Source organism: Anarhichas minor, unplaced genomic scaffold, assembly GCF_050575085.1.
Source record: "Anarhichas minor isolate MPS153535 unplaced genomic scaffold, ASM5057508v1 ptg000026l, whole genome shotgun sequence".
Classification (NCBI taxonomy): Eukaryota; Metazoa; Chordata; class Actinopteri; order Perciformes; family Anarhichadidae; genus Anarhichas; species Anarhichas minor.
Window position 1 is genome coordinate 1,200,687 of NW_027466472.1, and position 19,180 is coordinate 1,219,866.

The 19,180-nt window shown below is 45.5% G+C and overlaps 1 long non-coding RNA gene across 5 annotated transcripts; it reads left to right on the forward strand.

Annotated features, from left to right (window-relative positions):
* Positions 1-6,173: 6,173 nt before the first annotated feature.
* LOC142959224 (uncharacterized) lies at positions 6,174-17,735 on the forward strand. 5 transcript variants are annotated; one of them, XR_012956199.1, is made up of 4 exons: positions 6,184-6,280; positions 6,917-7,040; positions 10,418-10,521; positions 15,216-17,735. It is a non-coding gene; the product is annotated as an uncharacterized LOC142959224 (long non-coding RNA). The 5 variants fall into 5 exon arrangements; XR_012956197.1 differs by lacking the exon at positions 6,917-7,040 and having other exon boundaries at positions 6,174-6,280; XR_012956198.1 differs by lacking the exon at positions 6,184-6,280 and having other exon boundaries at positions 6,398-7,040.
* The last annotated feature ends 1,445 nt before the right edge of the window (positions 17,736-19,180 follow it).

Below are 19,180 nucleotides of genomic sequence, written 5' to 3' on the forward strand. Positions count from 1 at the left end.
CGAAATGCAAAATCAATATACCTACTAGAAATTGTAATAAACTAAATTATTCTAAAAGAATACCACGTCTATATCTTCGCTATAGTTTTGCCGATAGGACCCGACTTGGAAGGACCCGTCCTACAAAGGAAGCATCCTTGACATTGAGAAAAAAGCTCAGTCTTATTTCTAGAGCGCCTGAATGTTTAACAAAATCACTATATATCCACTGTGATGTTTCAAACCACAAGTATGTCTCTTGCTGTCCTTGATAATGGTACATTTTTAGCAGCAGCAAACTTCTGGTTAACTTAGATGCCTAACCCCAAGTGTAACTTAACCTTTAAAATGTTACATGTCTACCCGGGGAATTGCTTGGTGGTATTTAACTCTCCCGCAATCACTGCAACCTACCTAATGGGAACGAGCCATGTGGCCGACCCTGAGGCCGGACTCTGTTGCATTACACAAGTGAAATCTATTTGCCTGCATGTCTGGGGCCGCGCTCAGTAACCACACTATAACTCCAGAGCCACAAAAGCAGTAAAAAAAAACACACAAAAAAATAAAGCCTTACAGGATATGCGTTTAGCAGCAGCGCTCTCTCTGCAGTTCTGAAACGGCAGCCACCGCGGACAGGCTATCCATCCTGTGTTCGCCCGAGGCTGCACGAGCAGTAAGTAGAGGTCGCTATCACGTTCCCCGCGGTCGGTTCCCATCGTGAGCGTCCGTGGCCTAAAGAGGGACAGCTGCCAAGCGCTTCTCATCCAGCAGCTGCTCGTGTGTCCCGATGTTCCACGCGTGACGGAATCGAACGGTTTTGCCGTAAAGAGTCCGGGGCAGACTGAGTTACCAGGCTGAGAAAAAGGAATTCCTTGTAAAATCACAGCGAGGCCTTTTGGACTTAGACTTTTTCACACTCTACATACTCCATCACAGCGTTGGCTGGGAGGGATAGTGTGTGTGTGTGTGTGTGTGTGTGTGTGTGTGTGTGTGTGTGTGTGTGTGTGTGTGTGTGTGTGTGTGTTGAAGGTTGAGCGAGAACAGAGAAGTGGAGGGGATGATACAGTATGTGTGAGTGTGTGTGGGCATTCATCCATGCATGTAGGCTATATGTGCAAAAGCGTCAGAGACTCACATATCCACTTTCTCTCTTTTGCCTCCATCCCTCTCGCTCTCCTGTCGGGGTGGCTGACAGATCCGACCCGGCATTTTGGATTTTTTTTCAAAGCACAGGACAACTCAGCGGGGTTGCGTCGCCACAACGTGACCTAGAAAAGGCACAAAACGTGCTCCTTTTTTCTGCCTCTCCTCCTCCTCCTCCTCCTCTGCAGCTTACGAGGTGAGGAGAAGTCAGAATGTGTAAGCTGGACCTCGGTGCATGTGTGTGTGTGTTGGCATGTAAGGTGAAATACAGCGGCGGAGTGCTTGTTATGACAGGGTAACGAGTGAGACAGGCCAGAAGCAACTGGTCCTGGAGAGAGAAGAAAAAAAAAAGACTGCTGCAACACACACACTTGCACACACCTACAGCACATGACATATTTGAATCACATGCTCTCTCACGCTACACACACATTTTCACACGCGCAGCAGTAATAAATAAGCACGAAGAGAGGGGATTTTTAGGGGGACGGAGTCTGAGCTTTTTTTCTAAGGAGAAAGCCAATACTCTGGCTCCGAACCCACCGAGGGACTGAGCTTTCCAAGAAGGGATGAAAGAGACGGAATGTTGACCCAAAAGGGTCGGAGAATGCGCCACCGCAGCCAAACGTCTAGGTAAAGGAAAACGAATCGTAAATCGTGTCGCTAACCGCACCACAAGGACGCGTTTCGGTGCGCGCACCGCGGCCGCTCGCGCACGCCTCATAAAGACGGCTAATTTTGAGTGACAAGCAGTTCAACGCATGCTAACCGAGCTGCGAGTCAGCACTCGATATCAATTAGAGAAAATCCTGAACAGAGGCAAATAAAGTCGTACACGTGAGCGGTATCGACACAAACTCCCAACGACTCGTTAGAGGGTTCCCCCGGTGGGCTGGTGCTGCTCAACGATCTAACATGGCCACCGTGCGCAGGCCAAAGTCAGTGGGCCTAATGAGAAGTGAAGGGTAAATAAACTCCCGAGCGCGGTGAGACAGGACAGACCGGCCTGAACCGCCGCTTTGGTTCTTCTCAGCGCGGGAAGCTCATCGCAAATGCAAATCTGTCCTCAAGTGCAATGGCCGACCATAACGTACACTATCGAAGATCTGATGATGGTAATGACGAGTCTGCAGACATTGAGTGACACGTGGGGACAGACAGTATTCCTATACGCAGGAGCGTATGCTCCTCCATACAGCGAGTCAGCGCCCCCTCCCTCACACGTCAGATGTCACTGGAGCTGACGGAGGCGGCCGTGAGTCAGGATGAGACTAGGCAGAGGAGCGCGCTCTCCCGTTCGGGGGAGCAGTGGAGGAATGTCAGGCTAAATAAACAGGGTGTCTGCTGGAGAAGTGAACCAGCCCCCCCCCTCCTTTACCAGCCGTGAGGAAGGGAGGAGGGGGAGTACAGGAGGGAGGGGGCGGCATAGGAAGGTACTTAACATTGAGCAGCACTTCATAATACGCGTTCATACACATGTCTGGGAACATGTACACATACAAGGGTTTGAGCGATATGGGTTTTTGAAGGCAGATAACAGATAACAATGTGTTTGGACTGAAGAGATGATAGTAACTTTAACATTTGACCATCACAAAAAAGTGTTTTGGGATTTGTATTCTTGTCGGGATGAAAAGACCTCAGCTTTGAGACTAAAAACAAGATGCTACACCCTTCTTTTTAATACACAGGCTGATAAACCACTCATTTAGAATGTTATCAGCCAAATGAATGGGCGTCAATGGTTATTAAATTAAAATGTATCATAGCGAATAGGAAGAAAGCAACTTTATAGGTTTAAGCAACAAAACTAAATGTTTAGGAAAAGATCTTGGGATCTTGGGTTAGAATACTTACTTCTGTAAGGGCGACTGTGGCGAAGTGGAGAGCAGGGCCGTCCTTCAACGGTCGACGGTTCGATCCCCGGCTCCGCTAGTTGCATGTTGATGTGTCCCTGAGCAAGACACTTAACCCCAAAATTGCTTCCTACGCTGTGCCTATGTGATAGAATCTGAATTGTAAGTCGCTTTGGATAAAAGCGTCTGCTAAATGACTGTAATGTTACGTAATTTGGTTTTAGTTAAGTACGCAAGTTATGTCCCAAAATGATGGTCAATTAAATCAATATCGACTTTACACAGCACATGAACATGAGTCTCCCAGGTGAAAGTCCTGTGTTTGTCTGACCCGTTCATCCACTCCGACCTCCTCCCATAGTGGACTTTGTCACTCTTTATACCACCAGACCTCCTCCTCTGCTCTCGTCATAATTACCACTAGAGGCTGGCCTCGTCTTTGTGTATTTGTGTCGACCATGTGAGTAGATGATAACGGTTTTCTGAACCTACCGCTGATAACGTCCGTTCCATTGGCTGATTTCTGTAAAATATTTGATGCATAATATACGTCTGTGTTGCTCAAATTCCTTGATCACGCTGCATAATGTTGTTCTGTTTACATGTTGTCTTCATCAGTGTTAGGTTGCGATTTATTACATGCGTACATCCTATTTTAGTAACGTATTTAATTGTTGTTGTTTTTTGGCAGAACAAGCAACATTTGATATCACCTTAAACAGCTGGCAGAGTGTTCACACATCCAACATTCCTTTGGAGTCATGCTTTGCCAGCTTTGTAGGTCTGCTGCTTGTTGCCGGACAGGTAGCGTACAGTTGGTATATTACACTGTATATGTATTTTTGGATTGAAAGCAGCAGCTGGAAACGAGGTGGATGAGAGCCGGGCCTCAAAGAACAATAAGCTAGAAAGAGTTGGGATATAAATCTCTGTGGGTTTGTCGCTTTGATTGAAACCCTGCCACATTACAGACATTCATTTGATCCATTGTTAAAATAAATAACCTTGATCAGTGCTGCTTTAAGTTTTTATTTACTTTCTTAGGGTGGCTGTTGAACATCTGCCAAGGGACAATGACTTTTAACTATTTTGAATAAATTAATAAAAAGCAATATTCTGGATGAATAAAGGGTTAAAGAAAACACTTTTAAAAACAAGTACAAGTAGCTTTAATAGCATCATGAACACCACTGACTGGTCCATTAACCTTAAGAGTTGACAGAACGGAGAGAGAGAGGGAAGTGCTGAAAAAACGCTGTACAAGCAGAGTCCCGAGACTATTTTTTACATACAAATGCATCGGCACTGTAATATATCATCCTGTGGTTTACAGAGCACACGGAGGGAGACGGCAGCTGCCCAGTGAAAACATACAGTTGCACATAACAAACACACATCTCAAACACAGAGTCTGTTCAATGTCTTGAGCCGGTGGCTGAAATTGAGTTATTTCTCAAAAAAAAAAAAAAAGAAAGGTAACCGTGATATTTTTACGGGGGAACATGTCATCCCGTCGTCACTTCACAGGAACATTTGTACGTGTATGAACGTCTTAATGCAACTGTGTTTACATATATGGATGTAATAGCACCGGAGGTGTGTGTGTTTGTGTGGATGGGTTATCGGTGTGTTATCAGCGGGTGTATTCTTGTCCTGCGGGTCTTCACTTTATCTGTCTCCACTGCTCCTGCTTTGTGTCACTCTGCCAAAAAACTGACATATTTAAGCAAAGTCGTGACTAATCGCCTGCCTGTAACATTAGCTGAAAGGTTGTGGAAGCTCAAAGAGGGGGGGGGGGGAATTCACCAAAACAGTGCTAATAGAGGCTCATATTTGGATTTAGTGTTAAGAGAGCGTGAGTGTTGCTTGCCTCCCTGCTGTTAAGTACTCTGTAAGTATGGAGGCGTCATATTGAAACAATTTCCATTTGAAATCATGTGAGCTAAGAGGTAAAGATTAATAATCTGCTGTTATATGGGAGCTCTTTTACATGAAATATGGTGTTAATATTTTAATTTCTATAAATTACTGTGAGGAACTTTTAACTGGTTATGAAACAGTCTTAATTTAATACTGATGCCTCTGTATGACCTACTTAAGTGAACAAGACCATCACCAATAGTGATTCTTAATGCTTGTCATCGGTGCCATCGGGTGGGATTCCAAGTGAAATCAGATTAGATCATGCAGGTTCACCAGAAACTTCTCCAGCAGAGACCAGTCCACCATGGACAGACCCAGATCCGGCTCTGCTGCCACTTTCGGCCTGCAGTCGGAGCTCGTGTGGGAGGTGGAGAGCTCAGCGCCCAGCAGAAGCACCTCCTCCTCCTCCTCCAGGAGCAGAGCTTCTCCTCTCTGGGAGCCAACACCGACACCACGCTGCTGGAGACCCAGGACGTATTGCTGGACCCGCTGGAGGGAAGGGGGGCAACGGGAGAACCAGAACCAGGACTGAGAGGAGCAGACTGTCAGACACCTGCTGCAGTATAATGAGAGGTTTTCTAAAGAGACTCTGGTCAATAGAAACACTACCACTTGTATCCACAGGGAGCGCCAAAATCAACACAAAATGAAATCTACGTGTAGTAACTTTAAATATGTTTGAATTAAAAAAAATTCTAAAAAAAAAATTTATAATTTCATACAACCAAAATGACTTTACATTTTATTTTGTATTAATGTAAAATGTTTTAGATTTCATGATGGTTAACTATGTACTATAATAATGTTGTTCTATAGGGCAGTTCAGTGTATGTTGTATATAATTATAATATTTTTACATTTATTTATTTAGATTGCTGATAGTATTTTCTGCCAGATTGATTATGAAAGGCCAAACAATCAAATCCACTCATGTATTAGACACACGGACCCACAGCTCATGCTCACATCTCAAATCATCACCTTAGGTCCACAAAATACACATTTTTTTAAATAAAAAAACTTGGGTCAAAAGTTCAATTTCTGAAGAACAGATGAGTGAAAAGAAAAACAAAATCTCTGAACTTGAACTTTGTTGAAGCACAATGAATGCAAAGCACCCCTCCCCAACACACACTTACACTCCCAAATGAAGTCTTCTCCTCCAGTTTGCCTGTGACACATCTTCATGACAGTAAACCCCAGGATGGGGCGAGAGGCGGGAACATCCTCACGGCGCACTTTCAGCAGTCTGGAATGAGCAGATAAGCAAAAGCAAGTCCGCTAAAAGTGAAATATGGGAAGCGTTGACGTGTAACCCGAGCGTACTCCTCTCAAGAGCCCCGCTGGATCGCTGCCCCGGGGCTGCATCCAACAAGGTGAGCGGGAGAATCCTAATGAAGCTGTGAGCACTCAATCAATACCAGCTCAGGGTGGGAGTGAGAGAGGGGGGGGGGGGGCGGGGGGGGGGGGGGGGGCTGCAGAGAGAAGAGAAAGGCAAGGAAGAGGGCAAAGAGAGAGAGGGGAACGCAAAGAAAGGGAAGGAAAGAGGAGTACAGAAGATGGAGAGGAGAGGAGGGCAGAAAAAAAATAATGATGAAACGCAACAAAGAGAGAGGAGAGGAGGGACGAAAAACAGGAGAGAGAAAATGTGTTGTAGGAGGACGAGGCAGAAGATGACAGGGGGAAATAAATGGAGAACAGACAGAGAGAGAGAGAACAGAATGGAGACAAACACAGTAGGAAAGGATGGAGGGAGAGAGGGAGAAGAGAAGAGAGAGGGTGAGAGAGCCATGAAGGTATATAAACATATATATATATATATATATATGGAGAGAGAGATTGCGGGGGAGAGAGAGGAGTGTGAGTCTAAATCGAAGACACTTAGAGAAAGCCCATTGATTGTTGTCACGGCTGGCTGGGCCCTCCTATTTGGTTAGTCATCTATTTCTCCTGTATGCTGAGATCAAGCCTTTTCTCCTCCTCCTCCTCCTCCTCTTTTATCTCTCCATCAGAGATGACTGGACCAACTAGACCTGCAACTTTCTGTGGAGAGGAGGGCAAACTTATAATTACTACCTCCAACTTTCCATGAGCAGATCTCTGGAGGTCAGCGGGGCGCTGCGGAGCGCTTAACAAGTCAGTCAACGAGAGTGACGTGTCGACATACAGACTCATGTGACTGATATGAATCAAGACATATCAGACTTTTAAATGATATAAAATCTAATCAAGGGGGTTTAAAATCTTAAAGTTACTACACGGAACATTCCTTTTGTGTTGGTTTTGTCGTCCCTGTGGACAAAGGCGGTAGTGTTTCTGAGCACCAGAGTCCCTTTAGAAAACCTCTCATGTTACTGCAGCAGGGTCTGACAGTCTGCCCCTCTCAGTCCTGGTTCTGGTTCTTTGGTGCCTCCCTTCCCTCCAGCGGGTCCAGCAATACGTCCTGGGTCTCCAGCAACGAGAGAAGAAGCTCTGCACTTTTTGATTCTTATATTGGTTAATTCTGATTGGTGTGAAAAAACACAGTTTTCCATTATAACCCGCCCACTTAGTACCAGGTTGAAAAGCAATGTTTCTTGCTGCAAAACTTTGCACCCGAACTCTTCTTCTTCCACGAGCGGTTCTCCCGGGGACCCAGTGTGATGGCCGGGCCTCAGACGGGCATTGCACAGGTGTCTAATAAAGATGGTCAGAGAAAGCAGCAGCAAACACAAAGATACAGTGTAGGAAAGTTCATTTTGAGGCCGAGACATTTTTTTTCTTTTAAATCCATGGATACTGGGAGGGGAAATGATCAGTGTTTTCCTACCTCCATCCATCCATTTTCCTCCACTTATCTGGGACCGGGTCACGGATCCAGCGGGCTTAGCAAAGTATTGCAGATGTCCCTTTACCCAGCTACGTTTTCCAGCTCTTGGGACCCCGAGGTGTTCTACTGGGTCTCTCATGGAGCTCTTACCAGTTGGACGTGCCTTCCAAGAGGCATCTTCAACAGATGCCCGAACCGTCTCCGCTGGCCCGTTTCGACACGAAGGAGCAGCAGGTCCACTTTGGAGCTCCCTCCGGATGTCGGAGCTCCTAACCCTGCCACCCTTCCGAGGAAAACTCATTTCGGCCGCTTTGTATCTGTGATCTCACGCACCAAAGCTCATGACCGTATAGGCATTTCCTGCCTTCGTTCAGCAAAAGTTCATGAAGGCAAATTGGGATGAAAACGCAACGGTCACCTGCATCCCATCATGGAATCATTCAATTCACAAGTACAACCCCCGTGATCAGGGAGAGGGGAGTACCAGACGAGGGAGGGGGGTGTTGGAAAGGCAGAAATAAGAGAAAAGACAAGAAACGTCGACTGTAAATGCGGCGATGCAGACGTGGGACAATAGGGAGAAAGAAAATTGAAAGAGATGGGGGGGGGGGGGGGGGCGATCGATGGAGAGAGAAACCACGAGATTAGAGAAGAGACTGGATCAGAGGAGGAGGAATTCAGCAAGGTCGACAGAGACAAAGAGGCCGCAGAGAAAGTGAGTCGGAGAAGAAGAAATAGACACAGTGTGTCAGCTGATAACACCGCCGCCAAGTGCTGCCCTTTCAGTTATGAGAGGCCAGAAAAAGGATAAAAAAGCCAGTCTTGGGTTTTCATTTCAAAAAGAAAATTGGAGCTGTAGAGTATCAATTATATATTTCATTATGACTCGACAAGGCTGACTTACCACACGCTCACACACACATTCTTGATCCCAGCTGAATAGATACACGTCAATAAACCCATGATACTGTGTCATGTGGTTGCTGTGGTGCTTAGATGAAACGGGTGTTGAAGGTGTGTGTGTGTGTGTGTGCGTGTGTGTAGATGTGTGTGTGTGTGTGTGTGTGTAAACTCTGTGTACAGAAACTCGTGAAATTCTTCCTTCCAACACGCGTTATTGCGCAATTAAACCGGCAGTAACATGAGGAAATAGGATTAGAGAGCAGAGACGTGCACTGTACCCAGCTGGAGGAAGCAGCTCAGCTACACAGATATGTATTATATAACATCCATTCCTCCATTAGAAATAATACAAGACACCTTAATCCACGCCCCTGAGGTCAGCTCTTTCCTCTGTCTGTGTATTTTGGGGACTCCCTGCTGTAGTTTTTACACTTTTGTGTGTGTCTCTATGAACGTAAAGCTGTATGTACATGAGCGCTGCCACTTACAACTGCTCTTGCCACAGTGCATTAACGCGGCTTGTGGCGTGTTAACACCCGGCGCTGAGGCATGAAGTGTCGATGAGAGATGATACGGCTAATACGTGTTTATGTTCTGTCCGACAGCTCGCTCTGCGAGCAGTGTGTGTGTGTGTGTGTGTGTGTGTGTGTGAGAGAGAGAGAGAGAGAGAGAGAGAGTGAGAAAGAAGGGCATGAAAGTCCTTCATCCAAACTATGTCAGCTATTTAATTCTGTTCACTCTGAGAGGCAGGGCATCTGTCAAACAGAGACTTCAGCTGTCCTCTGCCTCTTAAGCTTTTTTCCCACAATCGCTCACACACATACACACACACACACACACACACACACACACACACACCAAAAATGTGTCTTTGTACACTGCTGGGTCTGCTCGGTGTTAGTATCGCAGTATCGCATTACAGTTGTTTTTGACTTCACATTCAGTAACCACATTACGGTATAACCCCAGTATCACCGCTCCTTTGGAGGGACAGTTTAGGGGGTTGGCTTGTTTGCTGGTTGGTTGAGTTGATATCAATTTCATGTCAATTTCATGTATTGTTTCTTAAACTTCCTTAAACCAAAAGAATAATTTTAGCTAAAATCCCAACCTGACTTCTTCTGCAGCCCAGTATCATGGCAGGTTGTGAACTAGTCACAAAAATGCAGTCTATTGGTTTTGTGTTCATTTATCCCCATATTGCTCAGGACGAAAACAATACCAACACAAAGGTAATTAGACTTCTTTTTCATGGTGGACACACAAATGAAACGCATCCACGTGACTATGCATCGGTCAGAGTTAGTGACGTACTATAAAAAATCGATTAGGACAACAAACACAAGACTTACAACCACGAGACCGCTGTTTGACACCGCAACCTAAGTTTGTGGTTTTGTTGCCTAAAAACCTAACATTTGTTTTGTTGCCTCCGTAGTTATTTTTAGCCCAACCACCATGATTTGTTGCTTAAATTACACTTATGTTTTCTAACGTTGTCGTTAAAAAAAAAGTAGTTCCAATCGACTCAAAAAAAGAGACAATATGTGTCCCTGTACACAAAACCAATATATTGCATTTTGTGACTATTGTACGACTTGCTGTGAGACTGAGGCTGTGTTTTAGGAAACCTTAAACCAACCTTGGTGTAACCCCGACCTGTTATCTCTGAGACATCTAACCCTAACCTGAGGATATCGGCAGCGCTGTACAGACAACACCATTCAAAGAGGAGACAGACCTCCAAACTTCGGGCCTACCGCTTCTAAAATGTCTCGTTTTTTTATTTATTTTAACACAGGATGGCAGCTGTTGAGAGGCAATGGCGCAGACCTTCTGTGACATTACCCACCACAGACGTTTGGGGTCGTCCCTCTGCAACTCACAGGAATTTAGTTTCAAAAGGTCAGCGGTCAAACTCTCAATTTTAAAGCATTCATTGGTAAAAGGCCTCATTGATGAATAAGTATCAGTCGGCAAAGTTCCTCTTTTTCAGTAAATAGTGTCTGTGTGCTATCTTACTGAATTGATGGTTTAAGATGCTTCCCCACCATTTCTATTCAATTAAATGGATTCCTGAGATGTCACACCTTGTTTTAGTTGCAGAAACAGAAACATGGATTTGCAGACTGGTACGGTGATATGTGTAATTTACTTCATTGCCGTGACAGCAACAATAGCTTTATTCCACAACACGTGTCGTGTTCCAGGACATTGTTTTCTCTGTGTGAGTCTGTGCTGTTGGGTTGCAGGTGAACAAGGGGCGGAGTCTTGGCCCCAGCCCTAATTGTTGATGTGTGGCATCTGCTCTGAGTACCTGAGTTTAAAAGCCCCTCCTCCACCCAGCAGCACTTTATCCCAACCTGCAAACTCTGCAGTCTACTCTTTGTTCTCTTTCATTTACTTAATAAAACCAGAATTTGGGTTATCCATCTTTTTTTCATGTTGCTTTCCTTGAGCCAGCGTCATAACTAACAGCTAATTCTCCAACCAGCGGTTATGGCACTAATGCCAGCTCGGCAGAATAAAGCTCCTTCTGTCATACTATCCTATATTTTCCTTCACACCGGTGACTCTTTACAGCCTTCTCAAAGCAGCGGGCTTCTCTTCCATCAGCAGCCTCTGATCGCAGCGATGTTGGCGCCACAGTAGCTCACGAGCAGGTCCGCTGGTTTTGTGCGTTTTGTGCAACCAGCATCAGATTGTTGTAAAACAAACACAAAAGCACACATCACGTGCACATGAAGCGTGTGCTTTTGATTCATTACTCAACGCAGTTTCTTCTGCCCATCGCCGGTGCTGGAGACACGACTCAAGAGTGGATACTTTGTTGCCATAGATGTTTGGAATTTGCCTCTGTGCTTATGCAGACGGACAAACCGTCACCGCACAACAGTCAAGACACACTATAAGAAATAAAAAAGGCATAATAAATAACAGCTATTCTGTCGTGCTTTTCGACGTAGCTGGTGTTTGTGGCTAACGTTGGCTCAGTTTGGATCCGACAACAAAGTCGATTGAATAACAGCCATGTTGTCTCAGACGTGTGGTAGATCCAGTCTGTCGTACACACGGGGACACATTGGAAAACAGTTCACAAAGCTCCACGAAACATTTTTAAAACGTGTTTAAGCCCCGCAGGACTCAGGTTCTTATCCCGCCCCTGATCCACCGATCATGACCAAAAGTGCAGAAGTGAGAAAAATGTCCACTGGACATTCACGTTCGTCTCGAGTGTGTGCTTGTACATTTTCAATCTCGGGTGGCCACCGGCATACTGACAGCCACAACCACACTCAGTGAAGTTTACATGAAGTCCAAACCGCCTCATGTTCCCACTGTGAAGGCTACATGTGTGCAGTGTTAACTCCTGCGTGTGTTTGGACATGTACGTTCAACATCACCTTCCTTTACTCTTAATTCACTCGCCACATTAGCCCAGCGTGTGTGTCTATGTTAATGGTGTTATGTCTAATAACAGTGATTTGTTATGATGGGGCTGTAAACTGTGTGATGGGGGGGCAGAAGACGAGGGGGACATGGACGCATGGATGGTGTTGAGAGGGAGCTTGTGTGTGTGTGTGTGTGTGTGTGTGTGTGTGTGTGGCTTGTATCCAGAGCGACAGGCGGATGACTCACCATCCGGAGCCGACCGGGTGGGGACACATCTATCGGGGGATCATGACTTCATTACCTCTTGAAACATAGATGGAAACATCCCTCCGTCTCTGCCTCCACTCAGGATGGAGTGTAAACCTCTATGAGGAGCAAACAGAGCAGCAACTATTGAATCATACTGATCATAACACTACGTTTTTTTTGGGGGGCGGGCTTGACCTATGCTGGGGGCTCTGCAGGGCGTGCTTTGTTTGCCGTTCGCCATTGATTTGCTCTCATTGTTTCACCGGCCTGCCCACCCCTTTTAGCAGGACGGAGAAAAGCAAGAGCAATGGATTTGTAATAATAATTCAAAAACGGTGCTATAGATTTCTGCCCTACAGCCAAAGCTCACTGGCAGAATTGAGATTTATTGATCTTATACCCACGGCGCTTCTCATCGGCATCAACAATGGAAAAGAGCATCAGAATTTATTTTAGGGGGGTGAAACAAGCCATGCAGCGCTGTGTCATTATTCCATCTCTTTGTTTCTCCCTTTAACCTTTATTTCTTTATTTGCCTCCCTCACTGTTCTTGCCTTTTGGTTCTGCATCCATGTTCTATGCAGCATCAGAATGTCCTGGTTCTCTCTGTGTGACACCTTGAGGTGGTCTGCTATTACCCTGTGGTGAGATGATTTTGTAACTATGCATCATTTCCTCTAAAATCTGAAATTAGACAAATTGTCTCATGAATGTGATTTGAAGGGCTTTAATTTTTGAATGCTAGTTCAGAATGTCCTGGTTCTGTCTGGGTGACACCTTGAGTCAATGTACAAGAATCTTCTTTGAAAACAGTAGAAAACTCCAAAATAAAAAAGGCCTGGTCACACCAGCAGTCAAAGATGCAAGGTTATGAAAAGAAAATCCATTTACTTCAATGGAATTACTGCAATTGGTGGATTAGCTTGTGGGCAAAGTAAATCTGCCGTGTGTCGTGTTCAACTTTGGTGAACTCTGAACAGTAAATTTATGCCCCTGAGGAGGAGTATTCACTGACGTATTTTATATCATAGAACAAAACGTTAAAATCTCTTGAGCTTGTGTTCAGACCTTGAATGATATAATGTAAAATATTGAGAACGCGATATTTGTTCCTGCACCACTTTGTTATATGCACCAAATATCTACGTCTTTGCTGACTGAATAGTAAATGAGCTTGAAATAGAGCAAAACTACTCCAAAGCTTTAACCAAAACAACAAAAAACAAAGAAATAGAATACTGGCAAAGTGAATTATATTTTAGGGGCCGGAAAAGTCAACAACAGAAACAAGGAATAAATGGAGGTATTTTGTCCAAGAGGCAGAAACAATAATCAACGGTGATTACAGCGCTCCGAGCTGAAGGTGAGTCAGACACAGCTTTGAAACTAGCGAGCACGTAACGAGCAAATGATTTCAGAGAAGAGGCGCTGCTGTCTCTTTGTGAGTGGCACTCATTAAGGTGCTGTCTCCTCTTTGTTTAGCCCACACTGAAATAGTTGGGGCCCCATTAGCCTGCTGGTTTGATGGGAGGTTGAGAGTTCCCACTTAGTTCTCTTTTAATTCCCTTTCATTGTGTGGCTTTCTACTTCACTGTTGTGTCGTGTGATACTTCTTTCTCCTTGAAAGACTTAACAGAAGTAAAGATGTTAAATAGTAGCGTCGACGTACCTTTTGTGTCTTCGGCACATCGCTCCGTTTACAGCACTCGTTTGTCCTTTCATGTGCTGTAACACTGCTTTGGTAATCGTTGTCCTCTGGGCCGTTGTTTTGATGATGTGTTCGTCCTCCTCACGTCCACCCACAGTGGTGGACGTGAACTTTTGTCTCTGTGGGCTGTCGTTGAGAAAGCCATCTGCGGTGAGGTTGTTTTCTCGCGCCGAGGGTTGAGTTTTCCTGAGGTGTTTTTCCAGGGCCACGTCGGTGTGAATGTACCACAGATCCTTGTGTGTCAGAGGCTCTCTGAGTTGTATTTTAAACGCAAAGTTTCAAAGACTTTGTTTTCTGCATTCTGGTGACTTTTGAAGGATGAAAATGGCAAAATACAAAGTACACCGCAACGTAATTTTTATGTTAAATACTTTTAATTTCACTTTTATAAATACAGAATAGTTTGTCCCTCTGGCGTGAATCTCTGGCGTACATTAATGTCAACGGTTTTCATTCATAATTTTTTTGCCCCTGCTGGAGTATTTCGTTTTCTTTGTCTCCATTTCTCTCTCCGTCTCTCACCCAATGAAAATCCATTTCAAACACAACGCGACAACAGCACCACCGAGATCTGAACCCCATTTATTTCCAATGTCTTGTGCCGCGCCACAACGCCCGACTTTGGGCTCTGTACGCTGTGAGCATGGACGTATACATCCATGGTGGCGAGCAGCTCTCTTCCACCAGGAGACATTTGGTGTAACTGTATTGTTGTACGGGTGGAAACAGCAGAGATTATACACGTTGTACAGTTCCAGAAACGGGTTTAGATGAACAAGAAGGTGTGAAAAAGTGTCATAAATTGGGAGTAATACAGGAGAATTATGACCCTGGGAAGAAACCAGGAGAGGCGAATGAGAAACGGGAATCTCTCCTGGGAAAAGTTGTGAGGGTTGACAAGTATGCTACTTAATAACCTCCATGGACCTGGAAGTTTTCTGCATCACGTAGGCGTATAGTGGTCATGTTGTCGATTTCAGAAAGTTACAATAGTTGTCAGACACAGCCCGGCCAATTCCGCTGTCAACAATCGGGACAAACACTTTGTTTGAAGTACATTGGCGCCTTAAATATTCTCAGACAGTCCTCCAAGTTTGAAAAAAAAGACAACCGAGCATCAGAAACGCACACAAAAGCACAATATTGTATTCTCTTACAAGATTAAACTTGAAACATCTCATTTCCATGTAATGCGTGACTAATAACCTTTTTTAAGATTCCGATCCCATCCCTTCTGTGCCACCTTTAGAATCACACGGGAGGTCAGCGGAGGAACAAGGAATGTGCGAGGAATCCGAGTAAAGGCGTCCTCGCTCCCTCTGTCTCTTTGGATTTCTCTCGCTGCTCGTCACTGTCTGGCTCGGTGAGAAAAGAAATCACGGAGCGGCCGCATTGGCTTTCTGGAGCACTCCTCAGCTCCGAATGGGAAGGTCACCCACAGCGTGGACAAGAGAGATTCAATTTAACAGTCTGTACAGTTCACCAAGGAACACTCATCCTGTGTGTGTGTGTGTGTGTGTGTGTGTGTGTGTGTGTGTGTGTGTGTGTGTGTGTGTGTGTGTGTGTGTGAGATACTGACATGCACCCACAGGGCCCAGAGTGGCGCCGTCCGGGGCTGTACGTAGGAACAGGTAGTGTCGCCCATGGGTTGTACGCTCAACCCACCGGGGGCCAATCGGGAGATTGTCCCCCTCGGCCAGGAACCTGCCCACAAAGACAGGAAGTGGAACCCTTCCACCTGATAACCGCAGCACCGCATGGCCCCCCGGGGGGGGGAAACATTACAGCGTGACGCCCCCCGTGATGGATTAGCTGCTATTCCCAAAACGTGTTTACCTAGGCACACACACACACACACAGTCGGTATACGCAGGACGCTGCTACGCATACAATGGAGGCAAACAAGGTGAAGTGTAGCAGTGGCTGTACAGCAAATAAGGCCATGCTTCAGCATTTGAAAAAAAAAAAAAGTTGCAAAGTTTGCGAAGGAGGTCATTACTCATTGTTGTGTGTTGTCAAATGAGATTAACCTTTTCATCTGTTCAAGCCAAGCAGCCGCTGGAGCAGTTCTCACTTCACTGACAGCCCGGCCCGTTCTCCTTTCTTCTCCCTCGGTCTTTGATGCGGTTCCAGTCCGGCAAACAAACCCGTGTCCTTTCATTGCCGGTGGCATGCGCACCATGAAGAACGACTGGTGTGTCCGGCACAGCAGCAGCAGCAGCAGCAGCAGCAGCAGAAGGCCCGGAGCACGCTCAGCATCCTGGGTCGTGCTGTAGCTGTGCATATCCAAATACCATATATGACCATACAAAAGATAAAGACAAAACAACTCACGTTTGAGAGTTATTCAGGAACAATATGATGCTACAGGTGTTAGATCGAAGCGAGTTAATCCAAAAGAAAAAAGCACATCAGAGGCATTGCTGCAGTATCAAGCTTTTGGTTTAATTTTAAAGCTAGCCCTGACCCTGGATCAGGTGGAGGCGTCAGAAGACAGCAGATAATAAATACCGTGCCTGTGTCAGATATCACTATAAAGTGCACCACATTTACAGCTACTGGTACTCTGAGTGTGAAGTTTCTGCTCTTTATTGTTCCCTCAAAAATTCAACAAGGGAATGAAAAATGTGTCCATGGTTTACAATCCCACAATGCAATGCGTCGCATTTTATACACACAAATATTACGATGTGTGACACCACAGCTGTCAGCGAGGATTCATGGATCGATGACGTGCGAGTGATTTTGGACACAGCAGGTCTACAGTGATTGGGAGATAATATAGAACTCCACAGCTGGTGTTTACTGGCTCAAGTCTCGTAAAAGCAAGTTTTGAGTCCGAAGTCTTCAGGGCAAATTTTCCACTCAACACAAATGTGTGATCAAGCCCTTGATATATTGGATTTATTGAATAGGTCTAATAATTAAATGTATGCTGTCAAGTCTCATGTGAAGGCAAATCTATAAGGAGTCAAGAGTGAGGTAAGAGAAAGTCTCTCATGTCCGTGACTTAAGTCTGATCTTAAGTCTCAAGATGATTGCAAACACACTATTGAGTATATGTCATCAGAAGGCCGATGTCATAACGTATTGACAAGTACAATGAGGCGACTGTTGAACTTGTTGTATCCATCCATACCATACCGTTGCAATGGCGGCACATGAACACGCTGCGGCTAATGGCTCCTTAATTTGGGTTTTTTTCGTGTTTATTACTGGAGCACTTATGACAAATGACAGAATACACTCAACATCGGAAAAAAGGTGCTGCGGCCCTTGAGACGATCACCTCGCCGGACCTGCCGGACCGAAACGCCACCGAACTGCCGCAGGGAGGGAGAGGGAGGAGAGCCACAAGCAGCAGGGAGGAGAGCCACAAGCAGCAGGGAGGAGAGCCACAAGCAGCAGGGAGGAGAGCCACAAGCAGCATTTGATGGGCGCAGGACAGAGAGCAGGACTCCGGTGGGAGGAGAAGGAGGTGGACTCTGTGTTTACATCATGATGATTGGTGCTCAAACATATTGAAAGTTGACGGACAATGTTTTCCTGATGTCGACTTTTTGATGTTAAGATGTCGGCCACATTATCTGCCCTGAGAAATTGGTTTTGTTGCTGATGTTTACATTCCTCATGATGCAAATACAAAAATGCACTACAGGAACCCACGACTGCTTTTCTTTTGTTCTGTTGTTACAAACGGACTATAACTGCATTTGGTTGTGCATCCCTGTGTTGCATAATGACTATAAATTATCCTTGAATCCATGAATCATCTCTGAACCTTGGGGAGTCTCAATTGTCAAATCAGTACAAAAATACTACATTATAAACTCTACATGTGGTATTTTTTTAGTAGAAAACTGCACACTGTATATTGGCTTGGTGGAAGAAGCCAAACTATCACCGTGTGTACACACTACTGGATGTTAGCGAGAACATGTGTGTTTTGTGTGATTTGACTGAATTGACCCTTTTTCAGATCAGAGCCAACACATCTGTCCCTCTTCACATCCTTCCTTCCCCTCTCCTGCGATCCGTCTGCAGTCTTCTCCTTCATCACATTTTCCTCTCGTCTCTCCTCTCAGCAGCATGTTGTAGTCTGGGTCTCTCTCTGGGGGCTGCACGCTGTGTGTGTGTGTGTGTCTGGGATGGCAGACAGGCCTGACCCACTTACCGAACACTTTCCCCCCCTTCCTCCTCCTCCTCCTCCATCTTCACTCCATCTCTCACTACCCGTCGTTGACTTGCTGTACATTTATATGCGTCTCTATCACTCCGCTGTATTTGGTATGTCTGTCCGTCTCATCCCTCTAGAATCATGTGGGGAGGGGTCTTTAGCCATTTGCATTCCAGAGGTGTTGCCACACACACACACACACGTACACACACTCCCAGTCCCTGCTAGAGACACTCAAACATTCTGTGTGTGCAACATCTAAAGATAGAAGAAGAAGAAGACAGGCGAGTGGGGATAGCAAATACACAAATATCATCAAAGACAGACAAGAGAAGTCCGGGTGGACATCGGGGTTTGTGCATTTATCAGGCGCCAAACCTCCGGTTCTGAAGAGTGAAGCTGATCGGGAGGTGTTTTAAACGTGCATTCTCTCTCCTGACCAGCAGGGGGCATGGTCCATTTAGAGTCAAATAGACCATAAAGCAGGTTATGCTTTAGGGCGGGGCTACTGTGATTGACAGGTCACTGCCAGAGACGTATACGCCATCTACATCACTTCTTCGCCGTCCAAATATGGCCACTTCCGTTCACTGGTTGCAAAAAAAGCCAAGATGGCGACAGCCATGATTCAAGATGGCGGCGGACAAAACGTCAAATTCAAGGCTTCAAAACAGCTGTTCACAAACCAATAGGGGACATCATGTTCACTAGGTCCACTTCTTATATACAGTCTGTGGCATGTCCATCCAGACAGGAAAAGTGCTCAGAGACTGTGTGCAGAAAGAAGTAAATGCACAAACTGCTTTTGTATTTTATTTTGTGTGTGTGTGTGTGTGTGTGAGTCAGTGTGTGATGTGATGGAAGACCGGCTGAACGAGGCCTTGATAGAGGAACGAGACAGTAATAAGTAAACTCAATTAGCCCGGCTGTGTGCGTCTGTGTGGCGCGAAGCCTCTGGCCCGTCACTTACAGCACAGGGAGACTCATAAATCCTGATTATTTTAGCTAACGAGAACTCGCTCCCATCTCAATAAATC